Consider the following 25,044-nt stretch of genomic DNA (forward strand, 5'->3'; position numbering starts at 1 on the left):
ATTGTGTGTGTGGCCGTTGACAACTCAAGGGTGGGCTGTTAAGATGTTTGTTTTTGCACAATTCCTTGTTTCCACAATTGTAATTGTAAGTAATTTGTGACAAATGCAAACAGTTGAATTGTAGGTAAACAAATCGTTTGTTTAAAATGAAGGTACCACAATCTATATATGGCTGTCCAGCATACAGGCAAAGCTCATGTCTGACGTTTCATACACCAAGTCTTCTTCAACCAAGACCTCCCAGGTTTAAACAATTGGTGGTTGTAATGTCGTACCTGAGCCCTGCCTACTCGACAGTTACGCAGGTTAGTGGTGTCTTCATTTTGAATATGACATTCCAAACTATTCTCTGTAGGCAGTAAACACTAATTTTTTTTAGTCCCCCGTACCTTCAATGCGGAGGTATGCATGGCTATCTACACCATCACACATGACTGTAATCTCCCCAGTGTCGTTCACTGTCGTTTCATGTATGGTGAGCATATGTTGAGGACCAGAACAGGCGATGTCCACTCGGCTGTCACAGTTGATGGGATTCCCAGCGTATAGCCAGCACACATTAGCATCCAGTTGTGACAAGGTGCAGCTCAATGTCACTTGTTCACCTTCCTGTACCGTGATGTCGTGCAGTGGTATAAGGAACTCCACCTGAGGTGGTTCTGTGAAAGGGTAAAAGAAAAAAAGGGTGGGATAAAAACGATTTAGGTAATTATAATGTAAAATATAAATGGGTGTCAAGTCTCTGAGGCACTGGCAACTGTCACACATTGGATTGTAATAGTTGTGAAAATTGTCTCCACTGTCTTTCATTTTCACAAGTACTTCGTCACAAAAAAATTTTGGGGGCTTTAGCTTCTGCTACTTTGAAAACTGCTTTTGATATTGTAAGCCAAAAAAGAAAACTGCTTTTGTAAGCCAAAAAAGGAAAGCATGATAGTGAACCTGAAAATTATTTTATTTTTCATCTTAATTTTCATACTCATAACAGAGTGTTGGTGCATATAACAGAGCATCATTATAAATGCTAAGCATATATGTATATATACAGACTTGGCATTTAATATGGAATATTTTTTTTGCGGGGGTGAACTTACTTTTCAAGATGACTTAGAACCAAAAGTTCATTGGAATTATGTTGAAATTATTCTAGATTTTGTTAATGTGACCTTTAAAAGAAACAAAAACCACATTTGACATTTAGAAGCAAATAAATTGATCCTTGAAAGTGATGTAAACTGATATCGAACTCAATTCATGGACAGTACTGTGTTAAACTTCTGGACGTTTTCCAGAAGTATCTCTTTATTTGGCACATTAGCCAAATTTTTAGCCGCGTCGCAGACGCTGCTAATAGAGTGCCCTCTGCTGTTGTTGTTGTTGTTCTTCTTGTTCTTGTTCTTGCAGGGAAGACAAAACCTCAAAGCTCCACCCATTCTGGGAACCATAGCTCCACCCATTGTGGGAGAGGCTTCATATAAACAAATATCCACCATTTTATTAACTCGCATAGCTTTGAGGCCTGTTTTGTAGGCCCGTGGTGTCTTCCTCTCTCACACAGTTTTATTTCAAATCAAATTCGATATATCATTTCATTTTTCAGTCGCTAACATAGTTTTAGACTCGATTGAAAAAAAACGGGAAGAAAATCCGATGGAAGTTGCCCTTTATAGAACGAAATGAATTCTCAAAGGCCTGTAACTTCAAGTCCATTGAGATATATATTTTTTAGATCGCGGCATGGTCAGTCATACACCGCCCGAAATAACAGACGGGAAAATGCCGAGATATATATATTTTGTTTAAATCGCGGCATGGTCAGTCATACACCGCCCGAAATAACAGACGGGAAAATGCCGAGATATATTAAAAATTCGTCCATTTGATGACAATCATCACGATTAAATATTTAATTTATACGTCGTCACAATAATGTGGAGAGAGGAGCATAACTTCGTTCACATGTCGCCACATACGGGAAATTGCCGAGATATATATTGTTACAGACGCGGTTTTAGATGTTGGTTTACCGAGCGGTTTGGTATGACCGCGTCTGCACAGTTTACCCGATTATACTCGAACGTTGACTAAGTCGTGCTATGCTAAATCAATGGAGGAAAAGGACACAACGGCTGGGATAAATGACACGACACCAGGGGTACAGTTCTCAAGACCTCCGGAGGAGGATATAATATTGGATATGCGGAACGTTTAGATTACACGGCACAAGAGGGACAGCACAGAAAGGTGGGCACTTATACACGGTCTTATCTTAGCCCCGACAGACAACAGACAAACGGGACAAGACTGACTCACACAGGGATCGATGGCAAGTAAGGGCAGGCAGTTGATAGCTCAAGGTGCACCTTGAGCTCAGGAGCAGAATCGACCCGGTCCGGTCCAGAGAGGCGGGAGGTATCCTTCAGCGCTAGGAGGTGGCGTCCTCTTGTCGTCGTAGCTGAGCCGCATCTGACGTCACCTCCGGTAAGTCGCTGCGTATATCCAGCGGGGAGTGACACGCCCTCGGCTCGTTAGCTCCGCCCCAGATGGAATCGGTCCGCCGCTTCTTATTGGGTGCGGGGGGGGGGGGGTTACCGGGCTCCACCCTTGACGAGGAGCTGACAGTCAGCCCCTGTGTGGTAACCCCGTCGGAGCACGTGGTCAATGGCGGCTAACCAAGCCGGAGTGAGGACGCGCACTTCCCGCGCCGCTACCGCGCCGCCCCCGCTGTTGTTGTCGTTGGTGTTGCTGTTTCAGTTCCATGAGGAAGAGATGCGGGGAGGTATTGGGAGGTCCTAAACTTCCTAACAGGTGCCATATAATCACATTCTGGTGCAACGAAGAGTCAGAATTAATGGAAACGAGTCCTTAACTGACATAGACTAAGAATAACTAGCAAGATGTCCTATAGTTGTCTACGTGAGATGCGGTGGACCTGGATGCGACATTTAAGGGGGGAAATAGGGGAAGGTCGGCTCTACAGAGTGTTGTTTACAGACAATGGGACTAGGGAATGGGGGATTGGGGATAGTTGGGGAGTATTGGGGAAATAGGGGAATATTTACAAGCGGATATGGATGGAGGCCAAATCCCATATCCGCAACATTGCACCCTTCTCTACCTCGGGGCTTCCCGACCCGATAAATCTTTACCTACGTTAGTGTGGCACTCAGATGTAGTTCCCTCTACTATTAACTCAACCCTGAGTGCGACAGTTTTACAGATGTTCACAAATGAGTAAATATGTCCCCCTGCGACGTTGCACCCTTCTCCTCACAGAAACACACCCACAGGATAACCGAATCGCGGAAAGAATCCTCAAACTAAACATACAGCCGGTAGGGAGCATTATTTACACGTGACTACGCTGATATTTACACTACGATCCAGGACCTGTTTTTGGAGGAACACATGCAGATGTTATGCATAGAGAGAGCACGCATGCCAGCATCGATACACCAACCCACGAGTGCCCTGTGGCCTTACGGCCTTTAATAATGTGCAGAGCACCCCATTCAAGCACCCAAAAGCACCACCCCATCATTCACAGTCAGCACCATCCGGTGCACCAATACAGTGTTCAATAATAACCGGTGGTGTCGCAGCCGGCCGATGTTCTGCCGCTGGTCTTGCCTTCTTGCTTCTTTCAAAAATAAAGAAAGGCGCCAACCGCATCCATTTCTATATTGTGGCCGTCAGGGGGGCCAACTAAAAGTGGTTCACGTGTATGGCATAGGTGCCACGTTGACCCATAGGTCCATCAATGGGTGGTGCTTGGCCGCAAAAGACTGCGGTCCATGGTGGGCGGCCACAAAAATTGCGGTCCATATGGTATATCGATCCCGGCAGCAAGCAGCGAAAGTGCAGGCCCACAACTGCAGAGCCAGCACCTCTCTCTCCTCTCTCTCTGCCCCAAAGCCAGATCCTCGGAGGTGGGAGACAAAAGAAGAAGACAAGTGAGTAAGGTGGTAAGGGCGCAAAAGTGCACGCAATACCAGGTGATGCACACTGGGGGCACATGGGAACCAGGTGAGACAGGTACGTTCCTACCGTACGCCCCCCCCCCCCCCCCACCAGGTAACCTACATTGCCCCTCCCTTACCCCTTACTGTATCCACAAAACACAACACTACCCATAAACATCTACTTTACAAATCAACAAACGTCCCTACTGTCTTCCCCGTTCCTCCCATAAACCAAATTCGTCTTCTCTCCCTCCTATCCAATCAAATTTGCCATTTCCAACTCTCATCACAATTTGCCATCTCCAACTCAACATCAAAATTTGCCATCACCAATTCATCATCAGTCCCTCCTAAGGAGGGAGAGATGGAATCACCCCAATGTCTCATCCACGTCGTGATGCGTCTCACAAATCCAACAGCAATTCTCATTTCCTGCAACACAACAAAGAAACACAGGTGTGGAGTCATCATTATCACCTCAGGTAAGTGGCTGCGTATGGTGCGACAGGTTCATCAATCCTAACTATTTCCGAAATGACTTTAACAACTTTACATTACCCGGGGTCTTCCCTGCCAATCCATTGGCCACTTACATTCTGGGTTCTAAAAACCAATTCCCATTGACCAAACTGTGGTGCCCCTCAATTTGGGGTCTCACTCCCCCGATTCATCTCCCGGTGCCCTCGCACAATTTCTGGGCTGTGGCGTGTAGCTCTCCCAGCAGGTCTACCCACCTGCACACCTCCACCACTGTAGTTGCCACCCGAGCTTACCTAGCTCCTCACCTAACCTATCTACCTGGGGAAGGCCCTCTGGCGCTCTCCCCACTCGGTGCCCTCTCTGGCACTGGGCTACCCGGGTCCATCCTCTGGATCCTCGGGCCCCATCCACGACTACCGGCTCCCAGAGCCCACCTGCGGCCTCACCTGGCCGACATCCTCACAGTGGTGGAGTGCCCAAACCAACTACACACACTAACAGGCTACACGCCCAGACATTTCCACAACACTAATGCACCCATCCAATTACCATTCTGTCACCCGCACCACAGATGCCAATATCCAACCGCAATTTACCTATACCCTCTACCTAACACTTACACTACCCGCCCCGGGTATTCGTGATGGGGGTCCACTCTTCCCCCATTCACACCTTCGCACCATGCACACCACTCCGTACCACTTACTCCATGTATTCCACACACCTGTACTTGCACACCTGTACTCTCATACTTGGTGCCGCCTGCACCCTTCTCTCCCCAAGCGCATTCGCGCTGATCCACAACACTCACCACTCATACGCTGCTCCACACACCTGTCCAGTTCTCACACAGCATCATCTCAGCTAACTACTCCCCTCTGAAACTTGCGCTTCCCCGTCGTCCCTTTAAGCTATTGCTCTCCCTCGTCATTATCATCCACACTAAACTACCTGCGTCCCCACTACAGGTATCAGTCACTATCTAAACCTTAACGTCACCTAATGTCATCTTCGCTAGATCCCTACACACGATATATCCTAACCCACCCGGGCTAGTTTTCACTGCCATCAACCCCATAAACTATTGCGCATTTGCCCCACCATGGGAAGGGTGGCAGGGATGCCACCCTTACCCACCGTCATACGGCGCAAGTGGAACCTTGTGGGACCACCTCGTATGTGAGTCGTTGCCCGCCTGCCGGACCCCGTGCGTCGCCCCTTGCGGGGTCAGCACGGGGCCGAACCGGCCGGGCCCCCACAGTACATTACCCCCAAGGGGCTCTCGTGCCTCCCCTGTCCCTCTAACAACTACCCCTGTTGGTGTCGATGCATGGGTCACACTTCCGCAACCCGCTACCCATTCCATACCACCACAACCTTGCTCACCCACACCTCTCACCTCTCGTTCCATACCCTCCGGACCAGCCATACACCTCACTCTTGGCCTCTCACGAACATCCGGGTCTATCTCGACCCCCAAGCTTATTAAATCACCTGGCGCATCATACGCACGACCATATTGGTCACCACTTACACCGGGTCCTCTTTCTCTTCGCTTCTCCTCCATCACCTGCGAATCCCTCATCCGGTTAATGAGCACATCATCACGATCCGAACACAGACTTTGGACCAATTCTTTTACTTCCTCTTTTATCTCTTTCTTATCCTCTCTCCGTCGCTTCTTAATTTCGCTCACCCCTTCTTCCACTTCTTCTAATTTCTGCTTCACCTCCTTCATCTCCTCGTGCGCCCCTTTAAGTTCTTCCTCTAACTCCACTTTATTTTTTTCTATGTGCTCCCGCACCTCCCGCTCTTTAACCTCCATCACCTCTACCACCTTGTCCATTTTCCTCGTCAGGTCCTCATGTACCGTCTGACACTCTTTTTTAATTACCCCTACGTCCTTTTTCATCTCCTTCTGTGTCGATTTTAAACCCTCTATTACCGCTGTGTTCTTCTTTACCTGGTCCCCCAACTCCTTTTGTCCCACTGTCAGTTGTTCTACTCCTAGCGTCAACTCCTCTATACCACCTTGCAATTTTACAGTCCCCTTTCTCACCTCCTTCTCCATGCGCTCCTTACAGTGCCTCACCTCCTCGCGCACTCCTCCGACCTCCTCACTCACACCTCTTCTGATCTCTTCTCCCATCACTTGCATCTCCTGCCCAGATGCCACCCTCATCTGCTCCATTTCCTCCCTGTGAGCATCCAGTTTAGTTTCTACCCCCATTCTGACCCCCTCTATCTGCTGCCCCATTTGTTTAACTTCCCTTTCCGCTTGGTCCCTCATGTCCCTCAATTTGCCTTCCATTCTGTTTTCTAACCCCTCTAACCCCTTTTGCATCCCTTCCATTTGATTCTCTTGAGCGGCCATTCTGTTTTCTACCCCCGTTAACCCATGTTTCACCCCTTCTATCCCATTGTCTAACCCCTCAAATTTCTTGTCTAATCCCTCAAATTTCTTTTCTAATCCCTCACCGGTACCCCTCACTTCGTCCCTCATTACCCCCATTTGCTCACTCTGAGCCTCTATACTGTTTTTCAAACCTCCAATTTGGTCTCCCATTTGTCCCTCAATTTGCTCACTCTGCAGTTTGAGGGACGCCTGCATTTACGCCATAAATTGCTCCATGAGGGCCTGCATTTGGGCCATCCCTCCCACTTGTGCAGCGGGTGCGGCCGCCGCAGCAATGTGCGAGGCGCCATTTTGCGCGCCCGTAACCTCGTGCGCGACGACGCCATTTTGCGACCCTGCTACCCTCACTGCTTCGCTCTCCTCATGTCCCTCAATTTGGTCCTGGATCGACCCTGCCTCACTCTCCTCTACCGGAACCCAGCCGTCTTGGTCTGCCATAGCGCGACTTTCAAAATTCGGGTTTTTATTATTTTAAAACAAAATCAAATTTCGCCGTTACTAATTTTGAGCGCATGAAGCGCGCTCCGGATCGAATCCCACTTCCCGACACCAATTGTTACAGACGCGGTTTTAGATGTTGGTTTACCGAGCGGTTTGGTATGACCGCGTCTGCACAGTTTACCCGATTATACTCGAACGTTGACTAAGTCGCGCTATGCTATATCAATGGAGGAAAAGGACACAACGGCTGGGATAAATGACACGACACCAGGGGTACAGTTCTCAAGACCTCCGGAGGAGGATATAATATTGGATATGCGGAACGTTTAGATTACACGGCACAAGAGGGACAGCACAGAAAGGTGGGCACTTATACACGGTCTTATCTTAGCCCCGACAGACAACAGACAAACGGGACAAGACTGACTCACACAGGGATCGATGGCAAGTAAGGGCAGGCAGTTGATAGCTCAAGGTGCACCTTGAGCTCAGGAGCAGAATCGACCCGGTCCGGTCCAGAGAGGCGGGAGGTATCCTTCAGCGCTAGGAGGTGGCGTCCTTTTGTCGTCGTAGCTGAGCCGCATCTGACGTCACCTCCGGTAAGTCGCTGCGTATATCCAGCGGGGAGTGACACGCCCTCGGCTCGTTAGCTCCGCCCCAGATGGAATCGGTCCGCCGCTTCTTATTGGGTGCGGGGGGGGGGGTTACCGGGCTCCGCCCTTGACGAGGAGCTGACAGTCAGCCCCTGTGTGGTAACCCCGTCGGAGCACGTGGTCAATGGCGGCTAACCAAGCCGGAGTGAGGATGCGCACTCCCCGCGCCGCTGCCGCGCCGCCCCCGCTGTTGTTGTCGTTGGTGTTGCTGTTTCAGTTCCATGAGGAAGAGATGCGGGGAGGTATTGGGAGGTCCTAAACTTCCTAACAGGTGCCACATAATCACATTCTGGTGCAACGAAGAGTCAGAATTAATGGAAACGAGTCCTTAACTGACATAGACTAAGAATAACTAGCAAGATGTCCTATAGTTGTCTACGTGAGATGCGGTGGACCTGGATGCGACATTTAAGGGGGGAAATAGGGGAAGGTCGGCTCTACAGAGTGTTGTTTACAGACAATGGGACTAGGGAATGGGGGATTGGGGATAGTTGGGGAGTATTGGGGAAATAGGGGAATATTTACAAGCGGATATGGATGGAGGCCAAATCCCATATCCGCAACAATATATTTAAAATCGCGGCATGGTCAGTCATACACCGCCTGAAATAACAGACGGGAAAATGCCGAGATATATTAAAAATTCGTCCATTTGATGACAATCGTCACGATGAAATATTTAATTTATACGTCATCACAATAATGTGGAGAGAGGAGCATAGCTTCGTTCACGTGTCGCCACACACGGGAAATTGCCTAGATATTTTTTTTTTAAATCGCGGCATGGTCAGTCATACACCGCCTGAAATAACAGACGGGAAAATGCCGAGATATATTAAAAATTCGTCGCCACACACGGGAAATTGCCGAGATATATTTTCACTTTGCACAAAAATAACATCAAGTAACCGAATCAATAGGAATGTCCTGTGCCTATAACATCGACGTTATAGGCACAGCTGCATTTAGGCATTGTGTAACATCGATGCGGCTTTTGTTTTAATTAAAACTTTTTGTACTTGTTTTTTAACAAAAACAAAAGTTAAATTATGACTGGGATTACGGACAGTAAAATTACAGTTCAGTACTTCGTGTAACCCCCACGAGCATTCAGGAGAGCACGTACACGTCGAGGCATGCTGTTCACGAGATTTGCCAAGGTTTGGACAGGAATCGCTTGCCATGCAGTGACAATAGTCTGCTGCAATTCACGCACAGAGGTCGGCTGCTGGTCCAAGTTGTCGATTTGACGCGTTAAATCTGCCCACAAGTTCTCCATCGGATTCATATCCGGGGACTTGGCAGGCCACTCCATATACTCCACACCATGGTCAGCAAGAAAGTGTTGGATCATGCAAGCACGATGAGGCCGTGCATTGTCATCTTGGAAGACAAAGTTTCCTCGAAAGGCTGCACGAGAAAATGGAAGCAATGTTTCTTCCAGAATGACCCTGTACTTGAACTGGTTCAGGTTTCCATTCAAAACAACCAGGTCAGTTTTGCCTCTTGCATGAAAAGCAGCCCAAACGGTCACCCCACCACCTTCAGCTTGGACTCTTGGCACTATACAATCTTCGTTGTGGGCTTCATGCACTTGTCTGCACACACGGACGCAGCCATCTTGATGATAGACCAGAAATCTAGACTCATCACTGAAGGTCACGTGATTCCTGTGTCCTGGCTGCCATTGACGGTGCTCTCTGGCCCATTGCAATCGGCGCTGGCTGTGTTGTCTGTTCAGGCGTGGCTTTCTCAGGGGACGCCTAGCACGATAGCCTGCTTGAACCAGTCGTTGGTTGACTGGCCTTCTGGATACAGGCACATTTGTCAGTTGCTGCCACTCAGCCCTAAGCCGATTAGCTGACTTGGTACGGCCATTGCAGACTAACCGGTGCAGCTGGCGATCATCTCTCCTTGTGGTTCTGCGTGGACGTCCTGGCCTCGGTATTGGAGTAGGGACACCCCTCTGAGCATTTCGTTTCAGGATCTTTGACACCTGACCTTGAGTGATGCCATACTGCCGAGCAATAGCACGCTGTTTCATGCCAGAATTTCATAAAGCCACCACTCCATGACAAACAGCATTGTCAAGTTGACGGACCATCTCCAGAGGAAGCGGCAATAACTTTTGTAGACGGGCAGCAGTTATTTTCCACTAATACAGAACGCAACTACCCTTATATACCCGATTGTGAAGCCAATCGTCAAATGTACCTGTCCTTACATTTTGTCATGCCACCTGTGATATAATCCTGTTATTGACTTCTTGCTGCGAAAGACAATCAGTGACATGGTTCTTTCAACAAAGACATCACCGAAGGGTAAAAGAAACTCACCAGATTGATATACTGAGTTCAGAAAGTAAACCCAAGTCAAGAAAAAAAAAATATTCCATGTTAAATGCCAAGTCTGTATATATATATATATATATATATATATACTGTATATATATATATATATATATATATATATATATATATATATATATATATATATATATATATATATATATATATATATATATATATATATATATATATATATATACTAGCTCGGCTCGCGTCGATACCGAGGAACGGGCTTATTTTAACTGAGGCTAATGACTGTACCTGAGGTGCTGTGTTGTCATGATTTTCACCAATCATAATATTAATACAAACAATTACTTTGCACAAATGTATTTGTTGTGTTTGTGATATTACATTTTTATAGGCAATTTAGGTTGAAGATTTAGGTTGAATGTTTTTTTTTTCAAGAAAGAACCCCTCCGCACATACATAGGGGACGGGTAGGTGCAGACTGAAGTTTGGGACGATTACACCTCACCACCACGTAATTCAATACACCTCACCACCAAGTAATTCAAAACACCTCAATACCACATAATTCAAAACAACTCACCACCACATAATTCAAAATACCTCACCACCAAGTAATTCAAAACACCTCATCACCAATAATTTAAAACACCTCACAGCCATAAACCACGTTATAAAAACACCTCACCACCACGAAATTAAAAACACCTCACCACCACGAAATTGAAAACACCTCACAGCCATCAAACACGTAATAAAAACACCTCACAGCCATAAAACACGTAATAAAAACACCTCACCACCACAAAATTAAAAACACCTCACAGCCATAAAACACGTAATAAAAACACCTCACAGCCATAAAACACGTAATAAAAACACCTCACCACCACAAAATTAAAAACACCTCACAGCCATAAAAAACGTAATAAAAATGCCTCACCACCACAAAATTAAAAACACCTCACAGCCATAAAACACGTAATAAAAACACCTCACAGCCATAAAAAACGTAATAAAAACGCCTCACCACCACAAAATTAAAAACACCTCACAGCCATAAAACACGTAATAAAAACACCTCACAGCCATAAAAAACGTAATAAAAATGCCTCACCACCACAAAATTAAAAACACCTCACAGCCATAAAACACGTAATAAAAACACCTCACAGCCATAAAACACGTAATAAAAACACCTCACAGCCATAAAACACGAAATAAAAACACCTCACCACCACGAAAATAAAAACACCTCACAGCCATAAAACATGTAATAAAAACACCTCACAGCCATAAAACACATAATAAAACACCTCACAGCCATAAAACACATAATAAAAACACCTCACAGCCATAAAACACGAAATAAAAACACCTCACCACCACGGAAATAAAAACACCTCACAGCCATAAAACACATAATAAAAACACCTCACAGCCATAAAACACGTAATAAAAACACCTCACCACCACGAAAATAAAAACACCTCACAGCCATAAAACATGTAATAAAAACACCTCACCACCACAAAATTAAAACACCTCACAGCCTTAAAACACGTAATAAAAACACTTCACAGCCATAAAACACGTAATAAAAACACCTCACCACCACGAAATTAAAAACACCTCACAGCCATAAAACATGTAATAAAAACACCTCACAGCCATAAAACACGTAATAAAAACACCTCACCACCACGAAAGTAAAAACACCTCACAGCCATAAAACACGTAATAAAAACACCTCACAGCCATAAAACACGTAATAAAAACACCGCACAGCCATAAAACACGTAATAAAAACACCTCACGGCCACAAAATTAAAAACACCTCACCACCACGTCATTTAAAAACACCTCACCACCAAGTAATTCAAAACACCTCACCACCACATAATTTAAAACACCTCATCACCAACTAATTCTAAACACCTCACCACCACATAGTTAAAAACACCTCACCACCACGTAATTATAAATACCTCACCACCAATTCATTCAAAACACCTCACCACCATGTGATTTAAAAACACCTCACCACCACATCATTTAAAAACACCTCACCACCACATAATTCAAAATACCTCACCACCACGTGATTCAAAACCACCACAACGCTATTAAAAACACTTCACAACCACGGAAAAGTTTGAGGGAGTCGTTAAGTGAGAACACAGACACTGCCCAGATGTGTAGATATATAGATAAATGACTGTACCCGAGTTGCCGTTTTGTCATGGTTTAAACCAGTCATAATTCAAACAATTATTTTGCACAAATGGATTTGTAATATACGTGATATCACATTTTATAAACAATTGAAGTTGAAAAAAAAAAAAATTCCCAAAAAATTTCCCCCCCAAAAAAAAATAATTGTGGAACATTTTTCAAAAACAAATACCCTTAGGACATACCGACGGGAGAGATATGTGCATTCCAGAAGTTTGGTACGATTTCACAAACGTTTGAGAAAGTAGTTCAGTGACAACACAACACAGGACAGGACAGACGTTGCACGAATATATATATATATATACATATATATATATACATATATATATATATAGTTGCGTGACTACCCTTGGTGAACACTTTAGGGTAGCATGGAAGGCCAAGCGAGCTTTAACTCCGAAGCGTTCAGTTCAAACGTCAGATAATACGCAAGAGGGAGCCTTACCTTGTCGATCCCACTGGTAGTCTCCAAACCCTTCAATAAACAAACTCAAACGGATTTAAAATGTACAAAAATAACAGGTTTATTTAAAATTTAATTAAATGCCGGTACAAAGAAAATGCACGATAAACTAAATTCCTAAATTGGGACGTCCCCACAACAGACATGCACACCGACGAAGGGTAAAATAATGAACATTATATAAAATAACTGTGTGTGGTTATTGGTGCACTTCGCTCGACTCGACTGGTTCGTCTCGTCTGAGCTCTTCCAGGCCCCGGCGCGCAGTCTGGACGCGGCTTCGTTCTTGGCAGGAAGTCCGCTCATCCGTTGGTGCGAGTAGGCCTCAGTCCGCCCTCGTCTTATGAGGCCGCGCCCACTGGTGCGAAGTAGGCCTCAGCACGAAGCGAACAGCAGGCGTGCAAACCACTCCTCCACACCGTGCTCGTCCACCCGTCCTACGCACGGAAAACTGCAGTTCCCGAACTGCGGTTTTGCCTCTGCATGTCCACCAGCAAGATATAGGGAGATGGCTGGTCCAATCGCTTCCTTGAGCCGAGAGCACAATGCCACAGTTCATACAAGGTTCAGGGCGAGAATGCGCAAGAGAGAATTGCAACCATTTGCTGTCATCTCCAGCACGAGAAGGGACGCAAAAGAGATAAACAAATACGACTGTCCGTTAAGGCATCCAAAACGAGAAGGGAAAATGTCCGCTGCTCCAACTACTTTGTGCACGATGCTCTGACGTCATCGGTCATGCTTCGCCAATCAGCGAGTTGCTTCCTACCAGTCCTTCCCGTCAATCAAAACCCTGACCACTCACTGCCCTTCTGGGCATGCCCCCACGGACCTGCCTGCTTCGATGTTGCTATCCAAGTTGGTGTTAATAGCCATAGCGCTCGATGTCCTGCTCCTGGTAGGCTTTTTAATTAGTGCCATCAAATGTGCGATTCTAGCTCTATTTGTGGTGTATTGTCAAAAGGAACAAAGGAATAAATTACAGAGGTATCGACATACAAGGGATAATTTACCCATAATCCCTGTGCTAGTTAACATACCCCACTCCTGGTAATGGGGACAGAGATACACCTTAATCCGAACACACGGTCTACCGGATCCCTACTTATGTTGGTTCTTCTTCCTCACAACAATCGGAGCACACAAATCTATACAAATCTACCTGGTTCTAAGGTAGTCACTGCCTACCCCATACAAACATAACAACATATATATGTATATATTGTTACGGTTTTTAGAACCTTCACTTTGTAAATTTTAGTAAATGTTCCCTTATAAATCATCCCCTGTAAATATCCCCATTATTTGGCTTTATTAAAGATCGCACCCTAGTTAGTCCATGTACAACACGTAGAGTACCATAGGACCTCTCTGTAGTTATTTCATTATTATGTGTTTCATTTAAGGATCTGTTCCCAATAGTTGAATCTGCGTTGCATTAATCAAATAAGATAGGCCCCTTTCAATTTCCCCAATCATGTCTCCCGCTCTTCAAAGTGCAGTAGCAGTAGGGCAGCGTTCGCTGCCCCTTGCCTTGATTTGATTGCTTGCCCCAAGCCGCCATTGAACATGCGGTCTCAAGCCGAGGAAAAAGGGGGCGGGACACAAGAACAAGGTGTGGCACGTGAACTCACCATCAGAGGTGGAGCCAGCGAGCCCTTACCAGCCAACCAGGGCTGATGAAATACAATCACGGGCGTGGCTCTATGAAGCGCGCATTGATCTTGAAGGGCGTAATATAAGCGCCAGCGCAAGCCTTTTTACAGGGTCGACTTGAGTTGGAGATGGCGCTTGGTGGGGTCTGGCTAGACCAGGGGTGGGGAACCTTTTTCCTATCGAGGGCCATTTCGATTTTTAGAACATCCTTCGAGGGCCATGCTAAATTATTGAATACATATATCGGACTCACCTAATGCGATGGCTGGAACTGTTTCTCTTTGGCGAGGCGTTTGGTGTCAGGTGGTAGTGATGATGATGCTACTCGCAGCTGGTTTTGCAGGTTTGGGTCAGTCAGTCTTGAGCGAAACCGAGTCTTTGCAAGAGTCAGTTTTGAAAAGAACTGCTCACAGCTGTAGGTCGTCCCAAACAGTGATGCAAACTTCAGTGCATGTCTCCTCAGAATGGGAAAATCCTCAGCACGTACATACAGTTTGTAGAACTCGAGCAAAGGGAGGACAAATCTCACACTCTTACTATGTCTCTCCGAAAAGATCGACTGGACAACCCTCCCATCTACTTTCTCAACAATCCTCTCCAAGAAGTTCTGTCGCTCAAGCTTTTGGGTCTCACTATCTGCCATGATCTTTCTTGGGAAAACCACATTTCCAAGCTGGCCTCCAAAGCCAGTCGCCGACTGGGCATCCTCCGTCGTGCGAAGTCCTTCCTCGGCACACCTGAGCTCCTCACCACATACAAGGCTTTCATCCGCAGCTCAATGGAATACTGTTCTCCCCTATGGGCCGGTGCTCCTGCCTCACACCTAGCTCGGCTTCACGCTGTTGAAACCAAAGCTTTCAGAATTATTGGAATCTCCCGCGATGAAGCTATCTCTGAGGGCCTTTCACTCACTCACCGCAGGCAGGTAGGTGGTCTTTCTGTCTTCTTCCGACTCCTCTCCGGCCTTGCACCCCCAGCTCTCTCTGTGCTCTGTCCCCCAAATATTCCTACAGGTCGCACAAGATCTGCCAGCAACCCTCTGATGGTTAAACTGCCGAAATCTCGGCTGTCTACTCACCTTCACTCTTTCATTCCTCTTTTCCCCCGCCTCTGGAACAAACTCCCTCACTCCCTTCAATCCCACTCCTCCCTCCAGGTTTTTAAAACAGCTGTTCACCACCATCTATCTTCCCCCATCCAAAACCTTGATCTTTTCTACCCCTGCTAATTCACCCAAGATCCACCTTGTTTGAAATTCCAACTTCTTTCCTGGAAGTCCTGGCAGTGTCCATATGTTTTATACCTCTCCTACCCCCCTTCCCATGCCCCCCCCTTCCCATACCCCCCCCCCCCCCCCCCCAAAGCCCTTTCCCTCTCACAGATCTCTCGATGTCTCCATGTCTCTCGGTCCCTGCTCTCAAATGTTATAATAATAATAATAATTCATTTATTTTGTATAGCGCTTTTCCAGAAGCCCAAAGGCACTTTGACAGAGTGGAAAACATAATGCATAACAATACATGAAAACAACAATTGCAAAAAGACAAGAATCAATAGGGATATATTTAAAGCAAAAGGAGGGAGAAGGAGAAGAGATAGTCAGGGGTTAAATGCTGTGGGTTGAATGTTGAATGCAGTGTTGAACAGGTGGGTCTTTAGTGATGTTTTGAATGTGGTGAGTGAGGAGGAGTCTCTGATGGTGTGAGGTAGTGAGTTCCAGAGGGTGGGAGCAGCGATGGAGAAGGCCCTGTCCCCCCAGGATCTGAATTTGGTCCGGATGGAGGGGGTCAGGAGGTTGGTACCAGCAGAGCGGAGGTTGCGGGTGGGAGTGTGTCTGGAGAGGAGGTCAGCCAGGTAGGATGGGGCCAGGTTATGGAGGGCTTTGTATGTCAAGAGGAGGATTTTGTATTGGATTCTCTGGGGGATGGGGAGCCAGTGAAGCTTGTAAAGGACGGGGGTGATGTGGTCACGGGTCCGGGAATGGGTGAGTAGACGGACAGCGGAGTTCTGAATGTATTGGAGTTTATTGGTGATTTTTGAGGGTGAACCATAGAGGAGGCTATTGCAGTAGTCCAGACGGGAGGTGATGAAGGCGTGGATGAGGGTTTCTGCAGCCGTGGAGGAGAGGGATGAGCGGCGACGGGCAATGTTTTTCAGGTGAAAGAAGGCTGACTTTGTGATCTGTTTAGTGTATTTGTCGAAGGAAAGGGTTTGGTCAAAGATGACGCCAAGATTCCGGATGTGAGGGGAGGTGGATACTGGGATACCGTCGATGTTGAGGGCAAAGTTATGGGTGGATTTTGTGAGCGTTTTTGGGCCAATGATGATTATTTCAGATTTATCACAGTTAAGCTTGAGGAAGTTGATTTGAACTTGAGGAAGTTGAAATGTTGTGTTTGTGTCCTTCCCCGTCTCTCCCCATCTTGTCTACTGCTCCCGATGTTATATGTTTTATGTGTCGGTTTGTCTTTCTGTGTGATTAATGTTCGCTCTTTCACGAGCCTCGATCTTGTATACAAAAAAAAAAAAAAAAAAAAAAATTTGGGTTATAGATAGATGAATTGCCTCGCGGGCCGGATCAAACGGTCTCGCGGGCCGTATACGGCCCGGAGGCCGGAGGTTCCCCACCCCAGGGCTAGACGAAGCTGCGCGGAGCTCTTTGACAAACTGCTTCGGAAAGCCCCTACCGCGTGAAAATATACGTGCAGCTGCCGCCGGGTCTCGCCTAAAGCCCGGAGCGTGGACCGGAGCGTGGCCTGGAGCCAACCTCGACGCTGTGCATTTGCCCGGACCTTCCTGCCCTGCCATCGGCCTGGACCTACTCTTCCTTCCTGCCATTCCCTGTTCGTGTGAGTCTGTTTGTTTTGTCTGGGGTTATAATATAAGACTGTTTTAAGGCTGCCCTGTGTACCTGCTTCTTCTTCTCCTTGTAAATGCCCTTCTTTTGCTTCCTCTTCATTTCATGTGCATAATTAATAAATACCTGTTATTCCTTTACTTTGGTTTCTTCTTCCCCCGATCGCTTTTGTCCTGTCTCCAATTGAGTACCTGTGGCGCGATTTGGCCAACCGCTATAGTCGGGTTTAGTCCTTTTGTTAACGACCTGAGTCATGGCTCGCTTCGCTCGGCGTGTCCATTACAGCCGCGGCTCGGGCGGGGCTCATTTCCTCGCTTACCGGAAGGCGCTGGTAATTAGGTCATAGGAATAATTGGCCTACTACCCTATTCAGCACTGACCGGAAGTGACGTCATAGCTCCAGGACTCGGACGGCCAGTGTGATAGACGAGGGGATTAAACCCCCCTCGGTAAGGGGAGTGCCGAAACCGAGATCCGCAACAATATATATATCAACTCCTCCCATGCTCCTCTAGCTTAAGAAAGCTGCATAAATGCAAGCATAAAAGGCTACACATGGTAAGCCCTTTGCCGTTTCAAACTATTCCCAAAGTCCCTCTACAGCTCTAAGGACATTTATACATAGTACACGCAAGAGAAACGCAATGCTACACATCCCTTCAGCTGCTGGACCAGTTTCATCACTTATTGACAAATCATCAGCAACAGCACAGACAGAAACGCGTGCCATCGAGGCTCCAAAGCATGAACCACGTGCAAACATCAAGCGGTCAACATATAAATGAAAAACAAAGACTCACCCACATATCTCGCATGTCAATGGAGGGAATAACCAATCAGCTCTCACATAATCAATTACCCCAGGTGGCTGGGATTAAATAAATAAATTGACTCCTCCCATGCTCTTCATGCTGTAGAAAGATGAATAAAGCAACCGTGACAGGCTACACAAGATAAGCTCATGCGTAGCCTTTCACGGTGGCAGCTGAGGGGGTGTGTGACATTGGGATTCTCTTCTGTTTACAATGTGTAAATGTCTTTACAGCTGTGGAGGGACTCTGTGAAGAGTTTGAAACAGCAAAGGGTTTATCATCCACGTGTTTGTAATTTAATATCAGTGTTGTTCTTTTATTAACATAAATTTTATGAATACCGTTTCTGAAGATCTTCCGTTTGATGAGAAAGATATGTATAAAATAAATTGTACTTTGAAACTAAGGTTTCGGTTAGGAATCAGAAATGGTAGGAGGCTCAACTTTCTTACCATTCTGAGTAATTAATCTTTTAATTCTGATTTACGCTTTCCTTCACAATACTTGTTCACTTAAATTATCATTTGCACCACATTGCCATTTAGCAATGTGAGGCTTACCAGAAACAGTGACTGAAAAGTCGAATTGGTCATGTTGAGTGAGACAGCAGTATGAGCCAGCGTCTCCGCATTTCACATCAGTGATGATCAGGCGCCGCCAGTTGTCATCTGCTTGTTGCTCAACTTGCTCACCAGGTAGCAGTTGCTTCCCAGCATGAAACCATTTCACAGGAATTTCAGGCCGGCACACCTGGCAACTAAGCTCCAGGTGCTCCCCAGTGAGAACACTTATTATGTCTTGCTGGGCATCCACTTCATGCACGAACTTCTCTGGAGGGGCTGCGGTCATAGAAAATAAGGGAGTGCGTCACACATTTTTCCTGGAAGCTACCAAACATTGATTTAAAGCAATGCAGGTTATAAAAGACGAGAACGGCACTCTTCTACGTCACGACGTCGACTGATATGCCTCCGCCCACATTAAAACATCATTACAATACTTATACCAACTTTGATTTAAATCCATTCAGCTGTTCTCAAGTTATCACATTTCTACCTGACATGACCTCTGACCTTTTACCTCTTGACCCCAAAATTTAATCAGCTCATGTTGCTTACATCATTATACATACCTGTACCAAGTTTTAATTTAAACCCCTTCAGCTGTTCACAAGTTATCACATTTTTACCTGACATGACCTTTGGCCTTTGACCGAGGGATACCAAAATCTAATCATTTAATCTTTACATCATTATACATACCTGCACCAAGTTTGAAATAGATCACTTTAGCCGTTCTCAAGTTATAGACCTATTACGGACTTTGACCTCTTGACACCAAAATCTAATCAGTTAATCTTTACATCATTCTACATAACTGTACCAAATTTGGTCAGAATGGCATCACTGGTTCACAAGTTATCGCGGGAACAGGAATTTTACCTAACATGACCTCTGACCTTTGGCCTTTGACCTCATTACCCTCAAAATCGAATCAGTTCATCTTTACCTCATTATACATACCTGCACCAAGTTTGACTAAGATCCCTTCAGCCGTTCTCAAGTTGTCATGGTAACGAAAACCTATCACGGATGGACGGACGGACGGACGGACGGACGGACGGACTGCCGGACGGACAACCTGAAAACATCATGCCTCCGGCGACTTCGTCACCGGCATAAAAAAGACAGCCACTGCACCTTTAACCAACTAAACATAGCTGCGTAATAAGTTCAAGGCCAAAACAGAGAAAATAAAAGGCCCTAAAATAGAAAACTTGTCACGAGTTTTAGCTTGACTCAGATATTGGAAAATTTGGAAGGACTCCAATATAGTTTATTCTCAAATGTATAAGAATGGTCGGTGTTGTAATGGTTATGACTTTTGCCCTGAGTCCGGGAGGTCGGTGGGTCAAACTCTGACCGAGTCATACCAAAGACTTGAAAAATGGTATGTGCTGCTTCGTTGCTTGATGTTTAGCATACATTAGAAGGGATACGAGCATGGGGCAAACATTGATAGGTTGGCATCCATGAAGAGGAGGAAATTCCTCCTTAGCAATGCTCTGCGGGTGTGGTGCGAAAGGTTGCACCATTGTTGTGACATCACTGGTACCCAGAGTAACCTGGGAAGTGACGACACTTCCCTCAAGCTCAGTGGCCATTTTTGTCTCATATTACAGTCTTGTGTTGTGTCTCGTGTATTCCTCTGTGTGTTCATGTGTATGAGATGCGTATGTGGCAGCTTTATTACAAGCCTTAGAACCTGTAAAGAGAAAAAAGGTCTTTCCAGTGAAAATTTTTGGACAAATTATTATAATGGGCCAAATTGGTTTTCAATCTGAGATTTCAATGTGGATTTCCTTGGATATACAATATTGCTATGCTTCCTTAACAATCATTGTTAGCGTTTAACTTCCAGTTTCAGCCTTAAAAGTGTTGCGCAAAACCTGTCAATGGGCCAAATGGTCTTTTCATCGAAGACTTTATTTGCATTCTTATGGACATACCCTTTTTAAATTTAGTGTTGCACAAAACCTGTTAATTAGGGAATAAACCTCAGTAATCACATGATATATGAATGAGTTTCATAAAAATGTGAATTTATCTGTTGTTTGGTTTATGTAAAAGAAAGTAAATGTATCAGTTAGCCAAGTCGCAATTAGTTGGTAAACTTGATATCGTCAAATAAAATTCATTTTTCAATTAAAGAATTGCAACAAACTCTTTAAAACAAATTATAAAGAAATCCCCCAAAAAGATGACTCTCTGCAAGACACAATCAAAATATAGAGTTCTGAATTGCAGGAAAAATCCTTAAAACAATTCAGGCTAAACTAAGTATCCTAATATATTGCATTTCAATAGAAAATAAAATATCTCCAATCATACCTGTCATATTTGTAACTTATTACAACAGATATAAGCCCGACATATAAACATCTGAATTGTAGAAAAATGTTACCAGACACGGTGACGCAGAAGTCCAGTTGGTCATCATTCGTGAGGCAAATATATGAACCTGAGTCCTCAATATCCGCACTATTGATCACCAGACATCGCCATTTTCCATCTGCTTACTGCTGAACTCGATCTCCTGACAGAAGTTCCTTTCCACCATGAAACCATTTTACAGGAACATCAGGCCGACACACCTGGCAGGTAAGCTCCAGGTGCTCTCCAGTAATCAATTTAAGGTCTTGCTGCGCATCAGCATCACCTTCACAAATAAACTTGTCTGGAGGTGCTGCATCCAAGGAGGAATATAGATTCATTTTTCTCACAACAAGAATTACCATGGAACAGACTGAACAATGTAAAATGAAAAATGTTTAATTGTGCAGCTGTAATGTGATGATAACAATATCCCCTCATTATGAAACACCACAATTGCAGCGACTCTTTCAAAAAGATGACCTGGTGTCATCATTCTAAAATAAGCTATTTCTTTCTCAACCAAACTTGCCAGGGTGGCGAAGGGTCACACGGCGGAGGTTGTCGCGACTTAATTTGTCCCTATCCCCAAGGGGTTTTCATCCATGGATAAACACCGTGTTAACATGTACAAATAGCTTATCATAGCGTTTTGCGAGGCTACCCTACCGGAAGTTAAAAATATTATAAACCACAAACACGTTTGATTACCTTTTTAAACAGTCGCTACTGCTGTTTAACACGAAACTGAAAGGGAGGAAAACCGACGTTCTTGAGGCATTATATGCTTATCGCGCCCCCCACAGATTAACTGACCTGAGCTGATTCCACTTGATGACTCGACCCGAATTAATAATTATGATGTCATAGGTCACGTGGTATGGGCGCCATCTTGGAAAAACCGAAAAAAATTCACCTCTATATCTCCAAAACTGCTTCATGGAAAAATTTTAAAGGTGGCTCATTGTAAATTACTCCCCATGGGGAATAACTATATGTTAATGATGATGTCAAAGGTTCCTTCATTATGACGTCATTGACAAGTAGAAAGCTTGATCCAATCAGTATAAAATTCATTGAGCGTGATCTAGGGATAAATTGGTCAAGAAAAATAAATTGATGATGTCATCGGTCACGTGGTTCGGCAGCCATATATTTACAGCATAGCCCGTAAGGCAATGCCATCTGGAACATAATTTATCTGTCCGTCCAGTGTATGTATGTATGTCCCTCACAAACGTCCACTAATCAGGGCTGAGGATCTGGTCACATGACAGGGGCACAGCAGATCTCAGACTGGCTACACCGTTGTTGGACTATTGGTCTTGTTTATTCTGCCATTTTGTGTTCCCCTGTCCGGATTTTTCAATTTATTTGACAAAGCCTCCCATCTGCAGACAATGGTTATTAATGTGTATTTGTTAAAGACTTGGGCCAAATACTTCCCTCCGGCCAACCCCACAATAATGTGGGATTAGTAATTGGTGACGTCAAAGAAAAAGAAGAAGAATCTGTCATAACATTCTCATTATTTATTTATTTAGTTATTGTGGCGTTTTGTACTGTAGGTGTGGCCTTGTCATGACCCGTTCACCTACTCCCAATTGCAATTTGCATTGTTTGTGAGAATTGCGTTGTTTTGTCGAGACTTTTCCTTTTGAGAGCAATTTTAAAAGTGAAGATGCCTTTCTACCTCGGATACCTTTCATCCCAACGGACACAGCCAATTTGAATTGAAGAGACTTAAATTGCCCCCTCCAGCTCCTGCCAATTCAGCTTTGCAATGTCCATCAACAAGGCTCAAGGAAAATATTTTTCCACCGAGCAACGTGGTTACTTCTGCTAGTATCCAATAAAAACAGAACTCTCAACTACTTAATTCCCTTCAAAGAAATGATTGATCAAAAACCACTCTTAATGATCATTCTCAATAATTGCTGTTGCAAGGTCAACCAGAAAACATCTGAAAATGCACAGCCCATCCTCGTCCGTTGATATTCAGACGTCTTCTTCTTCTTCTTCTTCCATATGCTCAAAATAACAAAAACAGTTTTAAAAAACACAAAATGAAAATTGATGATTTCATGCAGCCTTGACTTTTGAGCTTTAGATCTAAAAAAAAACAAAAACAATCAGCTTCTAGCTTTTGATTAGTGAACCAATTCTGTGACACAATATGCAAATTCTTAAAATTTCAGGTCAATTGGATGAAAATTGAAGATTTTATGTGATAAAGGTTCTTGGAAGGTTATTTTATGTGAGATTGGTTATTTTATGTGTGATTGAAGAGAATGTGGAAGTTGGCTCCACAGGTGAGATAAGCTATTTATACGTGTTAACACGGCGTTTGTCCAAGGAGGAAAATCTCTTGGGGAGGGTGTATATTATTAGTATTAATATTGTTTTGTAATAACATCAATATGATGCTATTATCATAAGTGTTGTTATTACTTTTGTTATCAGAAGCGGTCTTGGAAAAACGCCGCGGTTAGCTATCTTAACACAGATATACACATTAGCATGGATTTCAGCCAAGGTGAAAGACAAACTCAGACAAACTCAGTGTCAGATAGACAGACAAACTCCTTTGCCAAATTACGTCGCTACAACCTCCGTCGCGTGACCCTTCGATCTTCTGTCAAATTTGGTTGAGATTGGACAAGTAACAACCGAATGTATTGTGGTCAGATAGACAGACAAACACTAAGTTGCATATTTTAGTATCATTACTTTATATCTAAACGTTTTCACAAACTGGAAGACATGAAGGCATGCAATCAGTCGATGTGGCTGTTCTTGTAAATGGCTGTCACATTGTACGAGCAAAGGTAGGCCTTTAATAAAATGTATACAGGAATACAGCGACTCATAGGTATGAAGCTTTAATGTACAGTAACTGACCTATTCTGAGACATATTTGAGCTGAGTGGACAAAATGGCGGGATTAAGACCCGAGCTGAGCGAGCTGAATGCAGGCTGACAAAAGATAAGCCTGTTTCTAGTTTTTGTGTTAATTTTAGTGTAAATTATCTTCACAGGGGGTGTTTAAACGCACGCAAATACCCAGTTTTCATTTCTGCACTTCACTGTATGTCGGAAAATATGCATGCAAAGATTGGGGCCGCCAGGTTTCATGGTTTTGGAGTTATGGAGGAGACACACACACTGCATTTTATTATTATATATAAATTGTCACAGCCCAACCCCAATGTAATTACCAGACACGGTGACGCAGAAGTCCAGTTGGTCATCATTCGTGAGGCAACTATATGAACCTGAGTCCTCAATATCCGCACTATTGATCACCAGGCGTCGCCAGTTTCCATCTGCTTCCTGCTGAACTCGATCTCCTGGAAGAAGTTCCTTTCCACCATGAAACCATTTTACGGGAACATCAGGCCGACACACCCGGCAGGTAAGTTCCATGTGCTCTCCAGCAATCAATTGAAGGTCTTGCTGCGCATCAGCATCGCCTTCAGAAGTAAACTTGTCTGGAGGTGCTGCATCCAAGGAGGAATATAGATTCATTTTTCTCACAACAAGAATTACCATGGAACAGACTGAACAATGTAAAATGAAAAATGTTGAATTGTGCAGCTGTAATGTGACGATAACAATATCCCCTCATTAGGTAACACCACAATTGCAACAACTCTTTCAAAAAGATGACCTGGTGTCATTTTAAAAAATCAAGAAATACAACAATCGATAAAACTCAACGTATCCAATAAAAATAGAACTCCCAAAAAGTTCATTCCCTTTCAAGAAAAGATTGATGAAAAACAACCCTGATGCTCGTCCTCAATAACCAATGT

At 44.7% G+C, this 25,044-nt stretch overlaps 1 long non-coding RNA gene across 1 annotated transcript; it reads right to left on the reverse strand.

Moving 5' to 3' along the window:
• Positions 1-395: 395 nt before the first annotated feature.
• On the reverse strand, positions 396-24,627 carry LOC144893030 (uncharacterized). The gene is made up of 4 exons (XR_013624192.1): positions 24,448-24,627; positions 21,261-21,542; positions 18,857-19,135; positions 396-659 (listed from the first exon to the last, which is right to left on the reverse strand). It is a non-coding gene; the product is annotated as an uncharacterized LOC144893030 (long non-coding RNA).
• Between the last annotated feature and the right edge of the window lie 417 nt (positions 24,628-25,044).

Source organism: Myxine glutinosa, chromosome 7 (genome assembly GCF_964187855.1).
Source record: "Myxine glutinosa chromosome 7, kmMyxGlut1.1, whole genome shotgun sequence".
NCBI classification, from domain to species: domain Eukaryota; kingdom Metazoa; phylum Chordata; class Myxini; order Myxiniformes; family Myxinidae; genus Myxine; species Myxine glutinosa.